Source organism: Glycine soja, chromosome 3, assembly GCF_004193775.1.
Source record: "Glycine soja cultivar W05 chromosome 3, ASM419377v2, whole genome shotgun sequence".
NCBI lineage: Eukaryota > Viridiplantae > Streptophyta > Magnoliopsida > Fabales > Fabaceae > Glycine > Glycine soja.
Genome location: NC_041004.1, coordinates 21679709 through 21688231, shown reverse-complemented (window position 1 = coordinate 21688231; position 8523 = coordinate 21679709). Strand labels below are relative to the sequence as shown.

Genomic DNA, 8523 nt, shown 5'->3' with positions numbered 1-8523 from the left:
GGATAATGAGGGTGGAATTGGTGCTGTGGATGCGCTAGTGGCTCCGGAACGATGAGCTCTTGAAGCCGAAGCGGAGGCGGATGAACCCTTACATTTCTTTGACGATTCTGCCATTTGAAGGAGTTTTTGCAGCTTGATCAAAACATTCAGCTTGATCCTTTGTCTACATAAATGTCTTGGAAGAGGACACATTACTTCTCAATGCCCCACCAAGAAAACCATGATTATGAGGGGCCAAGACATTTATAGTAGCCAAGATGAGGCTACTACTTCACCTTCCTCTAGTGAAAGTGAAGAAGAAAAAAGGGAAGAATCTAGTGAAGAAATCTACCCCCAAGAAGAAGGATAACCTTTAATGGTTAAGGAGGAGTGTAAGCAGGTAATTGTCTCCTCCAAGAGGTTAGCTAAGAAGGAAAGTCATTTTGAAATAAAGACAAATATTAAAGAAGTTTTCCCCCTCTTAGACAACCTCCACATCTTCTCCTTTGTAAAAAGACACTTGTTAGCACTGCCACACCTCTTAGGCTTGAGGTTATTCCTCAAGTAAAGGAGTTATTGGATGAGGGTTTAGTTTGTAAGAGCTTAAATCCTTGTGCTTTGTTGGTGTCCAAAATAGGTATTAATAGGCACCAAATCCCTAAAATAAGTGATATGATGAATGTGTTGAGTGTTGAGACCCTTTTTTGTAAAATCAGTCATGCACACAACATCTTTATGATTCATGTACATAGGGACTCATTAGGTAGGTTTGTTCTTATTTTTGGTTTTAATACAAACTTAGGTGCTCATATGGGACACCTTAGGTTTGTCGTATTTTTTTGTAGGAATAATCAACATGAAAATACAGAAAAAGGTGTTGAGGGAAGGGGCCCAAAATATGAAGAACCTCGGGATTTGAGGTCAAATCCTTTCCAAGGTGGAGGGGATGATGCAATCCTACACCCCAAGGGTATTGGATAGAAGACTCTAAGAGGATTGGGCTAGAGCTACTAAAGAAGGCCTTGGGGTTCTCATGAACCCCAGGATAGATTTCTGAGCCCATGGACCAAGGTTGGGTCCTCTCTTCTTCGTAAATATTAGAATAAGTTTTTCCTTCTTTTGGGCCTTGTATTTTGGCCATTCTACTAGTATAGGATTTTAGCCTTGTATTTCAAGGCATTTTGAGTAGTCTTTGTAGTAGGGACTTTTTTTATATTTTCATGTATTTTGGCATGGGGGTGAGCTTAGCAATTATAGGGGGTGTGTATAGCTAAGCTGTAGCTTCTTTAGGAATCTTCTCAACGAAGCTTCTCAAGAAGGTGAACTTAGTTATTAGAGGGGTGTGTGTAGCTAAGCTCTAGCTTCTCAAGGAAATTTTCTCAAAGAAGCTTCTCAAGAAAGTTTTCTCAAGAAAGCTTCTCAAGGAAGCTACCTAGTCTATAAATAGAAGCATGTGTAGCACTTGTTGTAACTTTGATGAATGAAAGTCTTATAAGACATACTTCAAAGTTTCTCTTCTCTCCCTCTTTTATTCCTTCAATTTCGTGCTCCCCCCTTCTCTCTTTCTTTTCCTCCATTAAAGCATCCTCTTCAAGCTTCTTATCCAAGGCACATTCTTTGTGGTGAAGCTCCTTCTTCCATGGCTTATTCCCTAGTGGATGGTGCCTCCCCTCTTCTCTTCTCCTTTGCCTTGCGTTGCATCTCCATGGTGGAAAATCACCATTAAAAAACCTTATTGAAGCTCAAAGATCCAGTCTCCATAGAAGCTCCACAAGCAAGCTTCCATCGATCCCTAAAAAACATAACATGATATGATGCATGAGGCGTACATGACATCTATGACATTTTAACAATCATGACGATCCCTGCCCCACATGAACTCGAGCCACGTATATATGTTTTCAAAGTATTATTAGGACATTACTTGATTCACCCATGTACAAATAAATATCTTACTTGTATCAAGAATATTTATAACAATATTCACATATCAAAACATAAACATATGCATCTAATCATACTATCACATTTCTAAATTCTCTCACAAATAATTTTAAGAATCATAACATAACAACACTATAGCATCATAAACATTATTTAACAATATAAAAATAACACATAATATTCGCACACACAGACAAGCAAGAACCCTCACAAATACATATACTTAATATTTAAAAAAACTAATACACGAACTCTTAGTAATTAACCTTAATGCTTATAATAATAATAATAATAATAATAATAATAATAATAATAGTAATAATATAAAAAATATATTACCTAAGCCATTGCGAGTTTCAAATATGATCCCAACGCCTTCGTATACAATTTAATTTAATTCAAATTTAAATGCTAATTTTATTTTTCGTTCTAACTACAACCACATAGTTCGAGAAGCTCCAATGCTTGAATATGCCTATCAATCACGCCTCTATCTATGCTCAGCACGTTGTATCATGAATTTACTTGAAATTAAAACTTCAATCCATAAAAATATAAAATTAGATAGCTCTTTGACAATTAAAAAGAAACAGTTACGGACCCATACTCTTCTAAAATTATTACACGCACATATGCATGCAAAATAACAATTAAAATCAAACCCCAGCATTTTTGTTCGACGCATAAGGATTGTAGGAACTATTGCGGAAATTTACGAATCCTTCAATAAACAAACATTGTCACTTCATGCCAAATTACTGATAAATAAGATCGTTCCAGTCATTTAAAATTATATCCAGTACACGTCCAAATTCAAATGTAATCGGGTTATGAATCCCAAATTATCAAGAAGCATAAAACCAATCAACATTCAAAGCTATCCATGGCCATTGTCATCATACAAAGAGAAGGAAAAGAGAGAGCCCACCTCAAATAACCTTCCCGCAACAAGGGATGCGAGCAACCATGGAAATCCTCATGGTTTCCTCTCGTGCATTCTCTCTAACTTCCCTCTTCTATCTCATAGCAGCTAACCTAATTTTTCTCTTTAAACTCTCACTATTAGAAAATATGCTTTCTACATCGGTTATTTATGACTTTCAACATCGGTTTTTCAACCGATGTTGAAAGTACCGACGTTGATAATATTATCGTTAACATCGGTTTTTCAAAAACCGATGTTAAAGTAAAATTACCAACATCGGTTATATAAATAATCGATGTTGCTAATATGAATTACACCCAGAAAATGTATATTAATATTGAAAGTTAACATCGGTTTTTACAAAAAACCGATGCTAACGAATGTGTTACTGTTGACAGTTAACATCGGTTTTTTACAGAAAACCGATGTTAACGTTGTTAACGAATGTGTTATTATTGACAATTAACATCGGTTTTTATAACAAACCGATGTTAACGAATATGTTACTATTCACAGTTAACATCGGTTTTTATGAAAACCGATGTTAACGTGGGTTAACATCGGTTTTTTCAAAAAACTGATGTTAACGGATGTGTTACTATTGATAGTTAACATCGGTTTTTTCAAAAAACCGATGTTAACCCACGTTAACATCGGTTTTTTATAAAAACCGATGTTAACGAATGTGTTATTATTGAATTTTAACATCGGTTTTTTACAGAAAACCGATGTTAACGAATGTGTTATTGTTGACAGTTAGCATCGGTTTTTTTAAAAAACCGATGTTAACGAATGTGTTATTATTGAATTTTAACATCGGTTTTTTACAGAAAACCGATGTTAACCCACGTTAACATCGGTTTTTATAAAAAACCGATGTTGTTTTCAGGAATTTTTTTTATATAATGTCTCTGTTTTTACAAAAAACCAAAATTTAACCTGTAAATTTAAAATCAGACCACACAGCACACAACATATATCATTTGCATTCAGTTTTCAAATAGATTTTAGCAAAAAACTAGCTATCAACAAAGGTTGTTCAATGTTAAGATGAAACAACAATTGTAAAAAATATAATGCAAAGTACGTAAACTAATTTATTAACCTAAAGTTACATAGTTGCCTAACATCCTATGTTTGATTTCTAACTTTTAGATAATATTGTGCCCACTGTATGCGAAGTGCCTTAAATCTCTCTGCTTCCAATGGTCTAACTTCATTAAAATACTGCATGATGAAATAAAAAAATAAATTAATAATGTAATAACAATTATAAAAAAACCAAATTTGTTTGTAATAAACAATTACCGTCTCCCAATTATTCCTGAAAGATCCTAAGATTATGGTGGACATCCAGTGCATCACGTAGTAGCCACATTCAGTGATTCCTTTTTGTCTATTACACTAAATACATAATGAAATTTGGATATTAATTAAACGTTAACTACAATTAGTGTACACACACATAAAATATATATAAGTAGAACTTTTATTTAAATCACGTACCTTAACAACAATCCACCTAGCAGCAGCCTTAGATTGAATAGTTATTATATATTTTTATGTTAACGTGGATAGTCCAAGATCAAGGCCATGGATAGTGCAAGACAATTAAGGCTATTGTCTTAGGTCTCTTAATTTTATTTTACTTATTATTATGTAAGCTTTTACATGAATCAGTTTCTATTGTCTTAGGTCATTTGAAAGAGTTTTGGCAAAACACGTCTTGAATCAATTCCTAAACCTTCATCATTTGAAAAGATAATAAATGATTGGGGTTCATCAGTTTATGACGACGGGGTGTCTTCACCTTGGTTAATCTCTCTACCAATTTCTACAACAGGGTGTATGACGACGAGCAAGAGTGGTTTCGTTCAATATTTGCCAATTTTGACAAACAGAACGCAATTCAGAACCAGATCGAGTTCCTCGTCCAGAGAATGGGTGGCCCCACTCTCTATTCTCAAAGAAGAGGTGCTCTGCTCATTTATTTCATTTCTTACCAACCGTACTGTTTTATCATTTACTGGGCCGTGTTCAAGAACTTTAGGACTTTAAGCAAATTTTTAAAGAAACTTAATATTATAATATATAAATTATTTCTCAAATTATTTTTTTTTGTTTTTTATGAATTTTTTTACCAATTAAAATCATTTTTATATGTTTGTTTTATAAATAATAAGGCATTTATTAAGAGTACTATATATTAAGATTGAATTAATTTTTTAACTTATTTTTTGTTTTAAGTTTTGAAAACCAAGTTCCTACTTTCTATTTGATTTTTTCCCTATTACTACAAAGTATAAGAATAAAATAAAGAAGTACTACATAATATAAACACGTCTTGAATTAAGAAAACCAAAGTAGCAAAACAAGCCATGAACAAAACAATTAGCCCAGCGTTACAGAAACTAATCAACCAAAAGTAAATATATGCCAAGGAAATAAAAAACTAAATAAGCCCTACCTCCATGAACAAACCGCGAGAACAGTTAAGACCCTAAACAAAAAGCAAAGAAATGACAAAAAAAGTAGTAGTGTTTTAGAATCATGTGATCTTGTGAAATGTACTTTATGATTTCCCGTTATATCCGCTGTACACTGTGACTTATAAATAAGAGTTGTATTTCTAAGCTTCACTTTTCTCTAAAACATAAAAATGTTAACAATAATCAATTATAAGAATTATGACTAATAATAATTTATAAACATTCTTTTTTCTTAATTAATTGAACGAGATATTTTTTACTAAAAGATAAAATTATATCAGTCTAAGGGACACCTAAACGGATTAGGTGGTTAGAATTGTAGAAATTTTAATTTTTTTTCTTAATCCAAATTAAATAAAACATAATTTATTCTCTCCTGTCTCTTTCCATTATATACTTCTTTGCTCCCTGCTTGTCACATCCAATTACAAAGCGGAAAAACTACGTGTAATGTTTTTATTATTTGTCCAACGTCAACCATTATTAATGCCCAAGCACGTTCAATGCAACACAAATGAGAGTCAAGAGACTAATCATTATACGCTGATATAAACCAAAACAAAAAAGGGTTTCAAGATTATCCCCAATTCAGAACCAGCAACAACCACACTTAAAAGTACAATACAATATTTTCAATCGGAACATGAAGTAAAGAAATGACAAAAAAAATGATAGAAGCGTTACCGTTCTGCCATCTATGACATGTTTGTCTTCCATAACCCTATCTAGAATGTTAGGATCCGCAAAAACGACGAAACCGAAGCCCCTTGGCTTCCCAGTGTTCTTCTCCCGCATGACGGAAGTGCTCAAAACGTCGTCGTAGTTACCGAAATGCTCCTTGAGCTTGTCCTCCGTCGTATCCCATGAAATCCCACCGATGAAAAGCTTGCCTTGATCCGAATCCATTCTTCTCTCTCTCTCTCTCACTCACTCTCTGTATGTATATATACGAATAAAATATAAATGAATGGGCTTGACAGTGGTGGTGGTCGATTTGGGGGAGAAAGTTGAAGGTGGGAATTTAGGTTTTGATTTGGGGATGAAAGAAAGAAAAGAGGGAAGAGTGAGGGCTTCCAAGACACAAATAAATGAATGAGAGTGTGCGAGTGAGTGTGTTTGGTTTTTGTAGTGTTTTTCAAAAGGTAGTCTCATTTAACGGCTCAGATTTGTTTGATTCCATTTTTTATAACAGGTGTTGCCAGTGGGAATTCTATTTAGTTAATAATCAAAATCAAAATACACTTCCAATCCTTTCTTTGGACCAAGAAAGACAAAATTAAGTGTAAGAAAAATAATAATAAATCAGAAGGAAAAAAATAATGAAGAAATAAAATTTACTGTTTTTTTAATGTAAAAATTTGCTGTCATTTACATGAAAGATACATATATTTTTTATTTTGTTAAAAAAGAGTGAAAGAATTTTGTAATTAATTGCATTTTTGTTAAAAAAAAATTATAAGTATTTCGAATCGGACAATAGAAACTGATTCATGTAAAAGAAACTGATCAAGGCCTTAATTGTCTTGCACTATCCAATAGCCTTAATAAGCTTACATAAATGATCATTTATTATTTTTGTTAAAAAAATTATAATCCAAGGCTATTCCAAAATCGGACACCCCAATTGCTTGATGTTATGTAAACCCTACGTCATAATGTTACTTCTCCCGTAAACAGTGCACATCATGTGTATAGAAAAATGATTTAGTGTCAAGGATATATATGTATAATAAATATTGCTACTGTTCAGAATATAATGAATCTTTTTATTTTTACTTTTTAAAGAATACTATAATTTTATATTCTCTTTCTATATTATTAAATTTGCATGCAATCACATAAAAAATTATATAATTTAAACAGATAATTTAAACATCATTTATATGATTATTTTTCTTGATTAGATCTTACGAATTTTTTTTAACATGTTGACTAAAGAATCAATAAATTAAATATTTTCACTAAAAGTCAAGGTATAATTATACTAAATACATAAATTATTTTATCGGTCAAAGAGATCTGACTAAACAATTATTTTTTTTTGTCTTTTCTTGGTTGAATAGTTATTATATATTTTTATGTTTAATTTTTACGAATAAAAAAAATAATCAATCCGACCCTAAACTTACTTGGGTAGTAGTCACACACTACATTTGAACATTTGCGGTAGACCGATCTTTGACAAAAAAAAGTTATGCAAGATTTTAATTTCTATAAAGAAACCATATAATTTTTTTATATCATTCATTGGTTAAAATTTATTATTACTATAATTTTTAGGATAACTAACATGAGAAAAAAATTGTACATAATAATTTATTATTAAATATTAGTGTAAAAAATTAAATTATTAACATACACTATTTACTCTTTTTTTTTTTAGTAGCATCCACTATTTACTCATAACACAATGCATTTGGTAATAACCAAAATATTAAATTTCACCTCCATTTGTATGTTGGTCATTTAAGCAGTGAAGAAAAAACTTTGCTTAGTCAAATGACAAAAAATATGACGAAGTCTGGTCAAATTTTGTTGATTAAATAATAATAAAATTAAAATTACGAAATTCATTTTAAAAATTTAGTTCAAAATTTTAAATGTTTACCTTTTGAATTTATAATTTTTTCTTAATTATTATATTTTTTAATTAAAATATAATTAATAACGTAATATATGATTTTTTTTAAAATATATAAATAATTAAAAAAAGTTTATATTGACATCAGTTTTTTGGAAAACCGATGTTAACATATCATGCGTTAACATCGGTTTTTGAAAAACCGATGTTAACATCATTAGTTAATATCAGTTTTTGAAAAACCGATGTTAACGTGTATGAATTAACATCGGTTGTTTGGAAAACCGATGTTAACATATCATACGTTAACATCGATTTTTCAAAAACCGATGTTAACTAATGATGTTAACATCGATTTTTTAAAAACTGATGTTAACGTGTATGCATTAACATCGGTTTTTTAGAAAACCGATGTTAACATATCATACGTTAACATCGGTTTTTGAAAAACCGATGTTAACATCATTAGTTAACATCGGTTTTTAAAAAACTGATGTTAACGTGTATGCATTAACATCGGTTTTTTGGAAAACCGATGTTAACATATTATACGTTAACATCGGTTTTTGAAAAACCGATGTTAACATCATTAGTTAACATCGGTT

The 8523-nt window shown here is 31.4% G+C and overlaps 1 long non-coding RNA gene across 1 annotated transcript; it reads right to left on the bottom strand.

Moving 5' to 3' along the window:
• Nucleotides 1-3813: 3813 nt before the first annotated feature.
• LOC114406300 lies at nt 3814-4210 on the bottom strand. The gene is made up of 2 exons (XR_003665398.1): nt 4157-4210; nt 3814-4075 (listed from the first exon to the last, which is right to left on the bottom strand). It is a non-coding gene; the product is annotated as an uncharacterized LOC114406300 (long non-coding RNA).
• Nucleotides 4211-8523: the final 4313 nt, after the last annotated feature.